Source organism: Pteropus alecto, unplaced genomic scaffold, assembly GCF_000325575.1.
Source record: "Pteropus alecto unplaced genomic scaffold, ASM32557v1 scaffold111, whole genome shotgun sequence".
Classification (NCBI taxonomy): Eukaryota; Metazoa; Chordata; class Mammalia; order Chiroptera; family Pteropodidae; genus Pteropus; species Pteropus alecto.
Genome location: NW_006431915.1, coordinates 3,725,575 through 3,742,716, shown reverse-complemented (window position 1 = coordinate 3,742,716; position 17,142 = coordinate 3,725,575).

The following is a 17,142-nucleotide window of genomic DNA, read 5'->3' as shown; positions in this document are numbered from 1 at the left end:
GGAAAGAAGGAATGTGGTGAATCAGGGACTAGGAGATGTCTCTGAAAGACAGAAAGCGGATGGGTTTGGACTGAAGATGAAAGAGCAGCCTGGGACAAGCGTGAAAGGATTACACCAGGAAGAGGAGAGCAGTTCTGGGGCTGAAGGAAGCTCAGGAGACATGACAGTGCAGGTAATAGGGGTTCCATAGAGAGAGCTGCCAGATGTGTTGACCCCACTTGTTGGGTAAGGCAAATGATATCTGCTCCCAGGCAAAAATAGCATGCAGAGCCTTTGAGCTAGAGCTAGACCCAAAGTTCCGGTGATGGGCAATGCTGGGAAGAACATTTTAGACACAGTGTCCTTAAATTAGTAAGAGAGAAATCAGAGCATAAGAAACAATAGTGAATGTTACACAAACACTTGAGCTAGGAATGAAGTAGAGTCATAGGGTTAGTAATTCAACAGAAAGCTTCAACCTTGAGTCCTCACAATTTAGGTTGCCAACCATTTCAGCTTGCCCAAGACTGAAGGGGTTCCAGCATCACAGGGCTTTTAATGCTAAAACCGGGAAAGTCCCAGGCAGCTAGATACAAGTTGGTTGCCTCACCACCATTTTTCCTCTTGTTGTTTCATCAAAGTAGTGTCTCATCTGACCTCTTCTTTCAAAGCTTTTCTGGCTACTTTGTGGCTCAGTTTTTGGCTGTTCCCAATGATGATTGTGTAGGTATTAGATCACTTAGGTGACATATCCTATTGCCCCCTAGTGAGATTTATGATTTATTGTTGCCACTGAAAACATTTATTATTACGTTAATTGACATACATTGAATGAGATATAAAATCATTATGATGCATGGGAATGAGAAGACACGTAATATATTTCTAATAAGAATTATTTTTTCATAGCCAAACCAAGTTTTCATTTTAAATTCTCTAGGATTTATAACCAGTGCTGAGGTTCAGGCCCTTCTCAATTACATTAACCTTCTAATCAATTCCAGCTTGACTTATGTATGCTTATGTGCAGGTCAGAAGGCAATGGGTCTGATTTTATAGCAGTTGGAGATCTCTTGCCCCTAATTGCTCTTTATGCCCAAGCTTGAGAAGATATCTATGGACCATTAGTGGGTACTTATTCAGCCAGATCTTCCCCAATCAGAGGGTTTCAGCAACAGCGTCCAGTTTCCCATTCTCAAGTCAAAGTCTTTATGCATTTGTAATTTTCACTCACTCATTCATTCATTCATTCATTCATTTTGTCAGTCAACAAACATTTATTGAGAAACTACTATGTTCCAAAGAGTTCTGGTGTTGAGGGTTTAGTAGCAAACAAATAGAGTCCCTGATCTCAAGGCTTCTATTCTAGTGGGAGTGGGGCAGACAATAAAAGAATGAACAAACAATTACCACGAAACTAACAACAACAAGTAAACAAGGAAGCCATCCAGACAGTGCTGAGTATTTAGCAGACAGTTAAGGCTAGGTGCTTTGATGGAAAGTTTGTAGCCGGTGACTTCTTGGGGCCAGGAAGGATTCTTAAAGAGGTGACATTTAAGCTGAAGTTGGAGTGACAGAGGAGGAATCAGTTATGCAGAGGTATGGAAAGGGGCAAAACGCCTATCTGAGGGAAAGGTAGGAACAAGCCCTGGGGAGAAATAACTCTGAAATGTCTAAGGAACAGTAAAATACAAAGGGCAGGGCGAGTGGTAGGTTAGGAGCTTAGAGAGATAGGCAGGGGTCAGAGCATGAGGTCTCAGGAGGCTGTGGTGAGGAGTTGAAGTTTTATTATAAGTTAGTGATAAATCACTAGAGAGTTTTAAGTAGGGGTGTGATAAGATATGAATTGTCAAGAAAGCATTCAGGCCGTGGTGGGGAAAATGGATGGAGAGAGCTGAGTATGGAGGTTAGTTAGGCTGCTATAGGAGTGGTCCAGGGAATGATGATGATGGTGTTGGCCCGAGTGGTAGTAATTTAGATGGAAAGAAGGAGAAAATAATGGAATGTATGGTGGAAGTAAAAACTTGAGACTGATGTGATGTGGGAAGGAGAGAATAGTGGGTTGAATTGTGGCCCCTAAAAGATATGTCCCCTTGGAACCTCAGAATGTGACCTTATTTGGAATGAAGGTCTTTGCAGATGTAATTAAGATAAGGATCTTGAGATGAGATCATCCTGGATTGGGGTAGGTCCTGAATCCAAAGATGAGTATTCTTATGAGACAGAAAAAGACAGATACAGAGACGCAGAGGGGAAGGTCATGTGAAGACAGAGGCAGAGATGGGTTTTGCTTGACCTGCAGATGTAACACTGCAATATCCTCAGAGCCACCAACGGGAATCAACCCTCTGATACCCATTTTTGGACTTCTTGCCCCCAGAACGCTGAGAAAGATTTCTGTTGTTGTAAGCCACCAAGTTTCTAGAAAATTTGTTATGGCAGCCACGGGAAACTAATACAGAGGGGAAGAGGGGAATCAAGGATGCCTCCTAAGTTTTTTTAGTTTTAGGTACTTAATGGATGGTGTGTGATATAGCATTTACTGAGATTGGGGAAGACTGGGAGAAGAGCAAGATTTTCTACAATTGGTCATATCTTCTGGAGGTGGCAAGATGGAAGGAATTCCACCTGAAATAGAATGCAGACCCAGCTTGTGGACCCAGGGAAGAGGAGAGAGGTAAGCAGAGGTGGCTGTAGGTCTAGGGTTAAAGTTACAGGGAGGGAGGGCCAGGAGCACTGCTCAAGTAAAAGGCTGACAGGGGAACTCGTGGTGCCTCACCCTAATCTTTTTTCCTTTACTTGGTGCATGAACTTGAGCCATTTACTTAATTTCTTTGAGTCTCATTTACTTGATTTTAAAATGGAACTTAAAAAAAATGCAGCACTTGTATTTCAGAGTCAAGAAGATATCCTTCCTTTTATCATTTTCCTAAGATGTTTTTCTCAAGATCAACATTTTCCTCTTTTTATTTCAACTTTCAATAGCAAGAGGATTAGTCGCAATGCACAATGTGGTTAAGGGGAAGAGTTCTCCAACAACAGAAGTAAGCTCTGCTACCTTGCAATATTTGGGGACCGAAAGCTAGCTGTGGTTTGAACATGTGACCAGATACCAAGTACCTTAAACACCATTTCAATTTTTTCCTCCAGGAATTTCTCAATTTTTCATTCAAGAGATTACCCCCGACCCCCAATGCCTGGTCCAGAAGTGATCGCCTTACTACAACATGGTATTTTATAAGCAAGTCAAGGTGTTTTATTGTAAAAGAATTTTAAAACTGTACAATTGAAGAAAAGTCTTTTCAAATTATTAAGGCATTTTCCTCTTGCTCTCTCCATGTAGGATCACGGTGCCATGATAAAATCAAAGGAATTAGTCAACCCTCCTGTGTCAGTAGCCTATAAATTTTCAAGATTCAGTCAGCAATCCCTGAATGTGCTGACAGTTTCTTTAGGTTTTGGTTTCTGTGGTTAGGAAACATCTAGGAAGCTGTAAATAATTGCCTCCCTGCCTTTGCTCAAGCTGTTTTCTCTGCCTGAAAACCCCCCTCCTCCCATTGTTACATCCATCCTAGCCTCCTCTAATCCTCCAGGACACTGTTTAAAGACCCCACTCCCAGAAAAATTCCCCATTTTATTTATGATGAGGTGGGAGATGTTTGGAGAACACTAGGTACTCCCCACCCCCACCCCATTCCAGCCAGCTGTGACCCCACGCTCCTTCCCATGGCAATTTCTGTACCTCTCTCTGCTGGCTGGACACTCTGTCTTGAGCGCTGTAGTTTCTCTTGCCCTGTTTATTTCTTCATACTCAGCATCTTGATCTATACTCTATTTACCTCTGCATTCCCCTTGGCATAGAGTCACGCAGCGAAGGTTGGAAAAGGTCCATGCGCGTGGGTGGATGGATGCGTGCTTGTTGGCACGCAGGCATGCTGAACACACAAACTGTCTATGAATTTCAGAGTGGCTCTTTCTTTCCTACATGCTTGCCTTGGCAGTATGCAGCAGGTGCCACGTAGATGGAACATTCGGGAACATGGGTCTTGTTCTTCAACTTATTTCTGGAACCACCAATGTAGCTCCTTTTTTCTTCTCAATTCTCCCTTGATTCATCTTGCTGCTCAGTCTCCCATTAAAACTTCCCCCAATACTCACAGCCGGTTTTTCCTGGATAAGAATTGAGCTCATCTCTTGACCATGTATTCTCCTATCCATGGCTTTTGTGCCATGAAAGCAGACTCTTGGATTACCTTGGTTAAAGCTCTTCTGAGCTCAGGCCATTTTCTGGGACTGTGTTTCCTATATTCTTCTATTGAGCCCGTCTTGCCTTTATTAATGGGGTATTTTTCACTTTACTGACGGTAACTCAGGGAAAATTGGCTTCCAGGGACATTATTCTCTCTCTAGAGAGACAAAGATTCAGAGAAAGATATGCTTCAGTTTATTTACCTATCATGTTTCGTGGCAGCGTTGCTTTAGAGTACAGAGAAGCTACCTGTGCTTTTAGGCTCATCTAAACAGCTGTAGTTTAGGGAGACTCAGTTCCATGTAATTATTTGGTAAATCGTAATGGGGCCACACTGTATGATGGCACGACTAAGAGGAAGCTTAGCTGTAAAGGTATCAGACTGTTTTTTCAAAGCCAAGCAGGAAAATCAGGTTCATTGCTTTCCAAAATCCATTCTATATAGTTATAACTACCTCCACCTCATGTCGATAATCTTATTAATACTATAATTTAAAAGACATCACTATAAAACAACCTAGATTACTGAATGTCAGAGTTCGAAGACCCTTAGAGACCATCTAGTCTGATGTATGTCCAGAGTGGGGATCGTATCCCTGATGGCATCCAGGGTCATTTTGATGAAGTGTTTGGATACAGTGCTAGCTACTATTGACCCATATAATGAGAGGCATTCCCTTTTTAATTAGCCAAGGAGAAGGCTGCATTTAGAGCCAACATGCCCTTATCACCTCTCCATTACTTACTAATCATCTTTATTTATTCATTTGTTTATAAATAAAGTGAAAGAAAATCTCAAGCTCCAAACCTTCTGTAGGCAACTCTCTCTGTGAGATGAATTCCATTAATGCCTTTACTGTCACTGTGTTTATTTTTCATGGTCCACATCTATATGTGGCCAGGGATATTCATTTCTATTTAAGGCAGTGATAGAAGGTTTCCATTTACAAACAGTTACATAAGTAAAAATGTGTTTTAATTAATGGGAAAGTAATAACATTTATTGAGACCCACAGAATCTCAGGCTCTGGAAAATCTATGGTGAAAAAATGAAGATGCAGTCCCCACTCTTTCAAATTAGGTCAGTTTTGCTGAACCTCACAGTTTTTGTTACTTGCCTTTGTCCCTCTAACTTGAAGCTTCTAGGAATTATTTCCACCCAGTATGTGACGTAATTCTTTCTTGTGGCAATGAACTCAAGAACACATGATGCAATAGGAAGCCAGGTGAGGCTGAGATGTGTCAAGGCATTCCAGAGTAGGGCCACTCCTGCAGGCAAGAGGCCTCACACAAGCCTCTCTTCTTCTTACAAGATGATTTAACTCATGGCTGATCCAGGAAAGAGTTAGTCCACCAAATACTTCCATGGCTTCTGTCAGGAGATGGATAGATCCTGCTCTTGAAAGCTCTCAGGATGTCATGTAATCACAGAAGGTGGACGGTTGCCACATCTGAGAAGTGATTGGTGATGTTGTCTTCAGGAACTGCTTCCCCTCGATTGTCATCTTAGGTTTCACTTTTCCAAATCAAGTGGGGAAAAAAAGATACTGGGGTCTGGCGAACATCTGGGTAGCATATTGGTCAAAGGGATCTGTTTCTCTTTTCCTTTTACAGCAAGGAAACTATCCTCTATTCCTAGGAAAATGATTAATGATAGCACACGGAAGCCAAAAGCATATGAGCTTTTATACTTTCTTCTTTTTTTTTTTTTCTCTCCTACCTATGGACAGATAGGCTTTTCCTGTATATTTTGGCTTGGAACACTCAAAATTCCAAGAATCTCCCCAGCTCTGTTTCTTGAAAGGCCTGTGGATTTTACTGATTGACTTCCTTTTTGGTGCACCTGAGTAATTATTCGTTGTAGATGACACACAAATTTCTGAAGCCTTTATGTTTACCTTTGCCACTTCAATTTCTATCTCTATCAAGTGAAGGCAAACCACAGCCCAGACAGACAGGAAGGCATGTTCACAGGTGTGTGGTGACCTGGAAGAATTGGCTGACTCATAAATTAGGTCAAGGTCACTTCCTGTGGCCACTTCAGAGACCTGACCCCAAGTTCCCAGCTCACCCATTGCTATAGTTGCTTGAGGCCTCACAGCTCCCTCTTTAGTTCATAGGCGCTAGAAAGCACAGTCTGATTCTGTGTGTATATATAGGAAGTAAGGGTGTTGGTTCCTTCTCGTACCTCATGATACCAATGCAGCGTCCTCTCTCTGCTGCAAGACTCTCCCCCCACAATTCTTACTCTCACTTTCATTTTTTTCAGCTTGACCATTCTCCTCTTAGACGAAGGGTTTCTCCACAGTTCTTCCTGTTTCCCACTCCTGAGTACACAGGGCAGCCTTTCTGTTGTGATCTGGGTCTACAGGGCCTCTTTTCTTTCATCCTTATGCTTCCAGATTTGTATCCCCACACTGGCTGTTAATCCCTCAGGTTGCTCCTCCCCTCTTCCCCTCACGTACACACACAGGACAGGAAGGCCTGCTGAGGGGCCCTGCTCTACAGCAGAGCCTGAGCCACACTTCCACCGCAGAGAAGTGGCTCCCCCTCACCCAGCCTGCTTCCAGGCTACCCCTGGATGCTTGACGGATTGGTCTTACTGTGGCCCATTTGGCCTTCTCACAAGCCTTGGACATTGAGGTCAGATAAAGGGAGGAAAACTGAGAACCTGGCCCTTTGGAAACCCACCCATCTTTGTGCCCCGCTCCTTATTCTTAGGCTTTGTTTATGGCTTTCTCCATTGCCTGTTTTCACTCATTCTAGGCCCAATTCTTACAGCCTCTGCTCCAATCCCTAACACTTTGTCTACTGGATTAGTTTGTTCTCACCTCAGAGCACAGGATCTGTGCTCACCTCCTTTATCCTCTTTCTTACTTAAGCATCTGTGAGTCCCTTAAAGGCAGAGCACATGCCAGATGTATCTGTTTCCTCCCTCATTCACAGTACAGGGCCCAGCCCATAGCAAACACTCCATTTGCCTACTGAAAGCTGGAAGAGATGGTGGGACACACCTCCATGGCATGATATAAGGATGCATTAGACTCCTGGATGGTCTTAAATACCCCCAAGGACACCTGAAATGGAAAGAGAAGCCAGTGAGGGAAGGCACAAAACAGCTCCTCATTCCCCAGTCTCTGCAGCCAGCCAGTGTTGACTGAGCACCTTTTCTGTGCAGGTGCTACGCTGAGGAGGGAGAAAGATCTTTTGGAGCTTTGGAGTTTGCTGTCTAGAGGATGTATGTATGTATGCCTTATACAAAGTAATTTAACATAAATTAATTTAACATAATTTAACATAGTTCTATTTACGAATACTAATGAATTAGCAATAGTACTAGAAAAATTATGTAATGTGTAGGAGTGACAGAAATAATAAAATTTAAGAAAAATTTAACAGGAGAGTTACATAATGTGTATAAAGGAAACAATTCAGTTTTATTTTTATTTAAAAAACAAATAGTTCCCATTCCCTCCCAGACTTTGTAACCCAGGAGAGATCCGATTACATTTGCTTAAGAGTAGTCATTACTGTATGTTATAATGTGCCTCTCCATGTGTAATGCCTGGTGGTTACACTGTCCATCTCTGGATTGTTCATATAGTTGTACCAGCCTGTATTACTTACATAGTTAAGCAAAGCTTTAATACTAAAAAAGAGACATTTACGTAAAATCTCCGCAAGGGAAAATATTAACAAGCTTATTAATAAGGTTAATAAATACATTAATAAAGTTAATATGTGTATGCTCATCAGGTTAACCACTTAATATCATCAGTGTATATTATAAAGCAAAAGAGCATCTAAAGATTAATTAGATCCAGGTATATTCTGAATCTTTAGTTTCCTTTCAATTCAGAGGCATAGAAATTTTCATTGCAGTACTACTTATAAAAGCTAAAAGTTAGAAACAGCCTAAATAGCCCATCATTGGGGATTACTAACATATCTTGATGCCTCATAGAATGAAATACCAGGCAATCATTTAAATAATGTTTTAGATTGTATTTGTTAACAAATAAAGATGCTCACAATATATTATGTGAAAAAAACAACTTCCAAAATATTATATTTTATTTTTTAAAGGACAAATAAAGTCATTTATTTAAAAATGTGTATCTGGTAGTATACTATACATAGCTTGGAACAGAAATTATAACTAGCACCCTCGGTCTCCCTCACGTGCCTTCTGATCACTGACCTTCCTCAGGAGAACCACTTGTCCAGTCTCTAACATTATAGATTAGTTTGCCTCTTTCAAACATAATATAAATGGAATCATGTAATATATACATGTGTGTATATATGCGTGTGTGTATACCTACAGTGTGTGATTTCTTTTGCCCCTCAAAATATTATTTTATTAAAATATGTATATAAAGAGAATTGGCATATCGTTCATCAGAATTTTAAACTGTTTATCTCAAAGTCGATAAGATTAGAAATTTAAATATGTATATTATATTTTGTGTGTGTATATATGTTTTCTAGTTTTCCTATGTGGTGTTTATGTTGGTTTTCCAATAAGAATTTTTAAAGGTTTTAAATTTTATTTGTAAAAGCAGAACGATGAGTCAGAGTGCCCTGACATGGGGTGACAGTGATGACTGTGCCCTCGGAAACGAGGGACTCAAATTGCCCTCTGAGAACGAGGCTCAGACATCAATGTTGAAAATTAGCATCGAGTCTGCTGAAATCTCTTTAAAGAAATCGGAATGACTCACAGGTCAGAATTAGTCTTGGCTACAACCAAACTTGACATTCAGAAATGCAATTCCAAATATGTCTGTCAGAAAGGAGTTTGTAAAGAGTGGATGTGTCCAAAGGAAAGTCACAGAGGCAGCCGGTGCCTATCTCAGCAGGCTCTAGAGTGATGTGCCCTGTCAGACTGGCCTGATTTTTCTTCTGCCTGATGAGTTTAGCCCATGGTGAATTGGAAGCATCATCATGTTATCCTGGCCTTAGCATTAAGCATTTAGATCACTCAGTAATTCCCTAACTCTAATTAGGTTTAGGCCCACAAAAGAGCCTGCTGGTCACTTAGCTCTCCATGCAGCCTGTCCACAGCTGGTCAGGCTGACACAAGCATCCATCTGCTTGACAACGAGTTTCCTCATTGTGAATTAGCAGATTTGGCAACTAATTTGATGAGTGTCTTTGTAAGCATTGTTAGAGTGAGTCAGTGCTCTGGGTCCAGTCAAATCTGTGGCTTTGACAGGGGGAGTTTGTGAGCCCAATAGTAGAGGGGCTAGACAGTAGACCCTTCGAACTGCCTCTTCTCAATGCTGCAAGTCACGTTTCTCCTGGCATGTGGCAGCTCACTTATTTTTGTGGTGCCCTGCCTTTTCATCTGGCATTGAAAAAACCAGTCTCGTTCTCTTTGGTAGGGCAGCAGGGCCTAGTGAAGTGAGTGCTATAGGAACGTGGCCAAAGAACTCAGCAAGACATGAGAACCTGACAGATTTCCGTCGAGGGTTGAGTAATTCCAGGTATCGACTTGAGCTTGGTGGAGATGGCTCACGTCATTGTTCATCATGGCTCTGTTACGGTGAGAGAAGCATTAAACTTGGAGTCAGCAGGTTTCGGTTCTATGGATTTGGCTTCATTATCTGGGTGTCTTTGCACAAGCCAACTTTTTGGGTCCTTGACCATAAAATTAAGGATAACAATACCTACCACATGGCGTTGTTATAAGTTTAGTTGCTATGATGGATGGGAATGTATACTATAAACCAGAAAGAAACTTACAGAGTAATGTGATGTCTTTATTCATGAGCTGTAATTGGAATTTGTGTGTGTGTGTGTTTGTGATTTTTGAAATGCAAACAAATCGAATTCTTTTATGTCCTAGAAAGTGGAGTGCCAATTTAGTTTATCATGTAATGTATGGAAATACATCAATACTAAAGAGATAGCCAACAATGCCCTAGCTTGCACAAAACTTTATAATTGAATACTTGATATTAAGAATCCAATAATTAGGTTTTGTTTTGGATGATTGCCTTGCATCTAAATTAGATTTCTATTTACTGTTTTTAAGGTACAATTTCATAAGGAGATTCTTCTGCTGCCAAAATTCCAAAGCTCTGGCAGAAGCCTCTCCAACCTAGAAGCCCCTAGAATTTTTATGGGTAATTTTCTGTGATCTTAGTGGCCACACCACCTTGATTCCCTTGTCTAGCCTGTGCCCTACTTCTTAGAAGATTGAGTTCACTTGTGACCTTTGCATGACCACACAGTGCAGCAGGAGAAAGACCCCTGGAAATGTAGTGAGAAGATCCTGTGTGACTTCTGGTATGTCACTTCACCTCTCCATGTCTCAGATTCTGCTGATAAAATGGAGGAAAAGATTGACTTTGCAGGATTGACTTTGTAAAGTCCCATTACAGTTATTACCTCTTTATTTTGTTTGTTCCATAAAATGGTAACACTGAACATTTTGGACTTATTTCTAAGACTGAGATGTAGCACAGGGCAGGCTGACCTCCTGACCCAGACCGCTTGGTGTTTAGACACCATCCTGCCAGGTCTTCGGGTCTTGGCCATGCCCATTGGTAGAACTCTCCCTAATGGTTTCAGCAACTACTCTGATTCTGTAAGAGCTGCACTTTAAAAATTCTTTCCAATGTTCTTAGTTCTCCCTCCTGTAATGAAAATAGAAAAAACCTGTTCCCTTTTCTGCTATGTTATAAATTGAAATTTTGAAGACAACGACCATGTTCCCTCCACTATATTTCTCTTTTCCACACCTCAGTTCCCTTTACTGTCCTTTGACTGAAATATTTTCCAAACTGTTCAACATCTTGACTGAGCTTCTCCAAACATATGGCAATTGGTCAGTATCCCCCTTAAGATCTATCGCCTGAATTATACATAAGAATGGCTATCATTTACAGAGCACTTACTCTGTGGTAGGCACTTCTCTAAGAATTTTATATAAATTACCTCATTCAGTCCTCATAATAGCCCTCTGACAAAGAGATTCTTATTATCCCCCTTTTTAGAGAAAAGGAAACAGAGGTATAGATAGTAATTTGCTCACACAGGTAGTAAGTGGAGAATCTGGAATTTGAATACTGGCCGCCACTGTATTATGTGGCCCTGTATAAAAAACTGAACGTATGTCCCTATCTTTGGGTTGATGAGCACAGGAGAAGGCTAATCATTATCCGTTCATTAGGAGACTTTATTATTGACACACACACTGTTTTTCTCTGTTGCGCAAGTCCAAGTGGCTTCTTTCTGGATTTGGGTTTTCCCACACGCCACATCAAGGGGTTTGACGAGGCACTTTCTAAAACACCTTTATCACAGTAATATTTGATAATTTCATGGCCTAGGAATTTACAGAAATGGTAACTGAAAATGTCTGTCCTGGTGCCTGTGCCAATTACCCATTATTTAGACTTTTCAAAGTTAGTTGAAAGCAGTTCATTTACTAAGAAAATTTTGTTCTGATCTTGGCAATTATTTCTATATGATGGAAGTATTTTGAAGAAAATTCGTTCTAGTGAAACTGGTCAGATTTATTTCAGATCTGGTCTGGAGTCTTCTCTATTCCGATCTAGTCTACAGGGCACTTGATTGCTGATTCTTCTTTTTAAAGCCCAGATCTGATAGTTTAGTCTGCTGACCAAAAATCACAACTTACCAGTGTTTACTGATTGGGGGGGTCAAACTTGCTATTCATGGCCCTTGACCCAAGTTTCAGACTTTTTCTCCAGCATGCATCTTTACCCGCGTTGGCTTTGTATTTGGTTCACACTTCTTCCCTCTGCCTGGAATGCCCTTACCCCTTCTCCTGTTGAAATTCTACTTGTCTTTTACGGTCTGCACAGATAACACTTCTTATTTTAAGCCTTCTGTTTTTCCTTCAGTCAGACAATCTCCTACCTCCAAACTTCTATAGCATTTAAACTGTGCTTTTCTCTCATTGCCATTTACTCCAGTTTAATTATAATAATTATTGATCATAGGCAAAGTGATCATATTCATGTAACAGAGCTTCGTTTTTGATGAATACAAAGCTCAATAAAAGTCTATATAGGTATCTGCTCTGAATTCTCGATTATTTTTAAATGAGGCAATCATAAGAAAATAGATAACTGAAAAGAAAGTCCATTTCAAGGAGAGTCTGAACTCTTAAAACTATCATAGCAATGATAAATTGGATCCATCGTAGAAAGTGCCTCAAGAATAAAGTTTGAGGGTGCTTTCTTTTTTCCAGGTTACTAGCTTTCTAGAATCTGTAAAGACAAAGCATATAGCTTTGTTGAACCATTACGTTTTCTGTAGGTGTTATGGCATAAAAATAGGGTGGCTTTTGGGGCCTGGCATAGGTAAATTCTGGTTTCACCTCTTGTTTCTTCCCCTAAATGTCTTTTTTGTTAAAAATGAAGGAAAGAATTTTTTTGCGTGTGTTTGCCACTGCTCACCAACTATGAATATCCTTCTTTTATCTGGGGACTATTTTACATTACAAATTCTACTTCCTCAAGGTAGGAGCCAGAATTTTCAGGGCACAGGCATGTGACCACAGGTTTCAGCCATCAGAGTTATTCATGTGAGACTTCACTAAAGTTGGAGTGACCTGAGCATCACTGCTATGAAAGCTTCATGTTTTGGTGGGGTTGGTGGTGTAGCAGCTGTTTGGGGTGAGTAGTGGCCGACCCTCTGTTTCTAGAACCCAGGGTTGCTGGTGCAAGCTGTGGTTTCTTTGAGCAGCAGAAGGGACCAAGATATCTTTACTGTGCTTGGGCGGTATGGTTTGGGTGTTGTTCCTGATGGTGTAGACTTCAAATGGTAATCTCAGGCTTTCCTCAGAGATTCTGCATATTATTTCAGTAAATCTCTTTTTGCTTAAATTCAATGGAGGGATTCACTTGGTTTCAACTAAGACCTCTGACTAATAAGAGGGACATAATTCTGTGTGACAGGATGTTAAATGTGATTCTTCCAGTTCCCTTCGAATTTCAGCAAAAGTCCTGAAGGAGGAGAAAAACATAACAGGTGCACATGCTGAAGGAAGCTGCTGGACCACCTCTGCCGGGCTGAGAGATTGCAGATCTGGTTCAGCCGGCATTAGCCTGATTCCCTGCTTCTCAGCTGCATGAGAGGTGGAGGCCAAACCTCCAGGATAATAACAAATTCCTCTGGAGAGAGTTTTTTCCTCAATGTAAGTGAGAGAGAGTTCAAAAGAATCACATGGAGTTTGTTATCATGTGTCTGCTGTAGGTTTAGAGGATACAGGAGTAGATACTTAACTAATTCCTTGTCTGTGACTCCAAAGGCCGTCATTCAATGATGCTCTTATATTTCCTCCACTGAAGGCTAACACTAGATAAAAACGTATATGCATATTTCATAATCACATTAACTAATTATTAATCTGTATATAGTGTTCACTCCACCAGTTTTACATAATCTTTTCATTGTCTTTATGAAGTCCTATGTTAAAAAATCTTTTATAGGTATTACTATAGCTAGTGATCTGGAGTGAATGGCTCTCAGGTCTGGCTGTAAAGATTTCAGTATCTGAATGGGAGGAATAGTTGAACAATTCTACCCCTCCCCCTGCGCCTCCCGCCCGACCTCCAACACACAACATATTGACTTTGGAAATTCTGATCAAGTCAGGTAAATATCTATCTGTGTTTGCCCTGTGTTCTAGATGCCCCTCATTCAGCACTTGGTACGTGGTGGATGCTTCTTCCCTAGAAAACACCCATTGTGTGCCACATCAGTTTTTATATCAGTAACTTACAGTGTTTTAGCTGCCTAAAATAATGATTAATGCTTGTGACTATCTGGCGTCCAGTAATGTTAACCCCACTTTTCAATGAGGTTGTCAAGGGCAGAGATATTGCATTTGTCTTACAAATTTGCTGGGGCAGAGCCAGGGTAAACATTGACTGGAGGTCCCATTTAAGGCCAACTCATTAGGATTTTAACCAATTTGCAAGAATAATCTCAATTAGCACAGCTCATTAGACTCTAATTGGACTTTAAGACATTTTTTTTTAACCTGGTAGTTTAGTGGGTCTCTTGAGGATGTGTTGCCGGGGGGTGGGGGTAGATGGTTGTATACCTGTGGATGTGCCAAAGAGTTAATTTTCCCACAGCAGGGTGGAGTAATCCAAAGAAAACAAATGAGAAATCAGACTGGCTTGACAAAATCACTATATGAGTGTAAAAAGGATGACTTACTCGGTGTTATGCCAAAAATGTGTCCTGGCCCTAGTCCTAGCTAGTACCTATCATGTGCCTGCAGCAGTGTCTTGGGAGCCTCTTCACTCAGGAAGGTATTTGTAAAGTTTCCAACCTGTGTTCTTCCAGTTAACTCTTTGTAGATGCCGATGCTTCCCCTCCCCGTTACCGTCCTTGAAGTTAGGAAATCTTTGATATCTGTTGATTTTGGTTGTGAAATATATCATCTCAAGATTCAAGACACCCACTATCTTTTGATGCTTTTGATTCCCAGGAGTCCTTGGACTTGGAAGAGGACCCGGGGTCCCACCCAGCAGAACTCCCACTTTGCAATAGCAGGCACAGGCGCCCATTGCCTCCACTTCCAGGAACAGCGGCCTCTTCAGCCTTCCTCTTTTCCACCTACCCGGGTCTCTTGATTTCTGGAGCCACACTGAGTATGCCGCATCCAGCTCCTGCATGACAGCCTTTCAGACATGTCCAGGACTCTCTTGTCTCTGTTCTTCTTTAGGCAAAGAACTCCCTCCTCCCTCAGCTGTTCCTCAAGTGGTGCCATTCTGAGATCTTTCCCCATCCTGACCCACCACCCTCCTTCACTTTGTTACATTTTCTCATTTGCAGTAAAGGGCTTAACATAGAGGACATCCTTCCTCCTGCATCCCACGCCCAACGCTGGCATAGAATGGAATTTCATCTTCCTTGTCCTGGCCATTATATTTCTGTTGCTATAGCTTCGTTTGGCAGTCTTATCAGGCCTTTGTCTTATTCCAAGCATCATGTCAACCAACCTCTCACACTTTGGCCTTTTCCACGTAGCAGCTCAGTTTTGTTTATCAGCGCTGTGACTCACCTAGCAGCAGGATTTTGTATTGACTCCACTTAATTTAGTATTGTTGGATCTGGATGGTCTTTCTCAGGAACCCGCTCAAGGATTAAGAAATATGGACTGTGCTCAAAATGGCCCTCTGTTTGGGTTAGTGCTTTGCTGTTGCTATCCTGAAATTCTTAGTTTTTGAACAAGGGGCCTTACATTTTCATTTTGCACTGGGCCTGACAGATTTCACAGCTGATGCATTTTGATTAAGCAGTTATGTACAAAGTTTCAGTGATAAATCCAAACCACCCAGAGTCCTAGGTAGAAAACAGCCCAGTGGTGTAGCAGAGTATGGAGATGCCTCTCTAGTCCAACGACACATTCTTGGTTTGGGGACTCCCAGGGTTGGCCTGCCCTTTGAATGCCCTCTGGGTGCTCTCTCCTTCCTAATGTGTCCTGTCCTCCTCCTTCCTATAGTGCCTCTGGCTTTTAACACCTCTTTTTCTAAATGCCCATCTCTTTGCCATCTCCTTTTCCCATAGCAGCTCTTCCCTTGGAAATTCGAAGCCCCCAACCCTCTCTGGTGTCAGGTAAATATTCATGCCTCACAGCATCTGCTCTGAGTGCAAGCTTCTCTTTGACCAACCTTCTCTGCTGCTGGGCTGACAGACTGGGGCTAAAGCTGGAGGGAAGGAGAATGTGAGAGTATGGGGAGGAGTCTCCTCCACAGTTTATTTTTTCCTTCAACTTTCTTAAAAATACGGTTTCACATGGTTGATGTTTGTGGCTCTCACTAAATTAAAGCACAAAGGGCTAAAATTTACTGAGAGTTTGCTATACGCCAGGGCCTTTACAGATATTATATGATATTTAAAATAACCCTATGAGGTAGACGCCATTATTATCATTCCCATTTTATAGATGAGAAAATTGAGGAGTAGTAAGCCATATATTCAGAGTCACCTGACATATAGGTGACAGAGTTGGTCATCAGACCAGACAGATGGTTTGGCTCTACCGCCTACATGCGTCACCACTCTGCCATGACACTACAGGATGTGCTTGTGTTTGCTTACCGTGGTATTCCTACATGTCTAACTCCTGGCATACAACAGGCCTTCCATAAATACGAAATGATTCATGGAAGTTGACCAATTACTTTTTCTTAATTTTAGGGTTTCTTTGCTCCTTATTGCAGGGAGAAGGGAAAGGGATAGATTAGATACACAGTATTGTTGATGGTTAAAACTCTGCCTTCAGAGCATCTGATACTTTATAGGCAGGCTACAGAAGCACTGGTAGAATGGAGCTGACAATAGGACTGTGATTTCAGGACCTGATGCTGCAACCTCACTGCTTGCCTTTTAGTTATTGTGGCCTGTTCTGACCATGATCCACCTTGGTGTCGGTGGAAAACAGCCCCGCGATATTTCCAGTGAAAGCTGGCCCAAGAATCATGGAAAGGGATGGCGGGTGGAGAGCCCAGTTGACATTCTCCATTTCAGATGTGGTTAAGGGCACAGTTCCCTCTCAGTGTATCCTAGGCTTTGGCCCTTTGGTGACTAAGGAGGGTGATTCATCAGTAATCTTCCTATTCTCACTATTAAAACAGTTCTATCCCAATCCAGTTCCTATTGCCATATCGAGTTTGTTAATATTTAAAGCGGAGGTTGTAGGTGATGGGGAACATAAAGGTAATCCCTCAGGGAACACACAACGTGATTTATGGTTCACTGCAGAGGTTAAGGATAAGGAGTTCTGATCACACCCCATTTTATTTCATTCAACTATACAAAAAGTATCCTGGGCCAGGCTCTGCGGTAGTTGTTGTGAGTACAGAGAGGAATAAGACAAAGTTACTTTCCTGGATATGTGTGTGTGTGTGTGTGTGTGT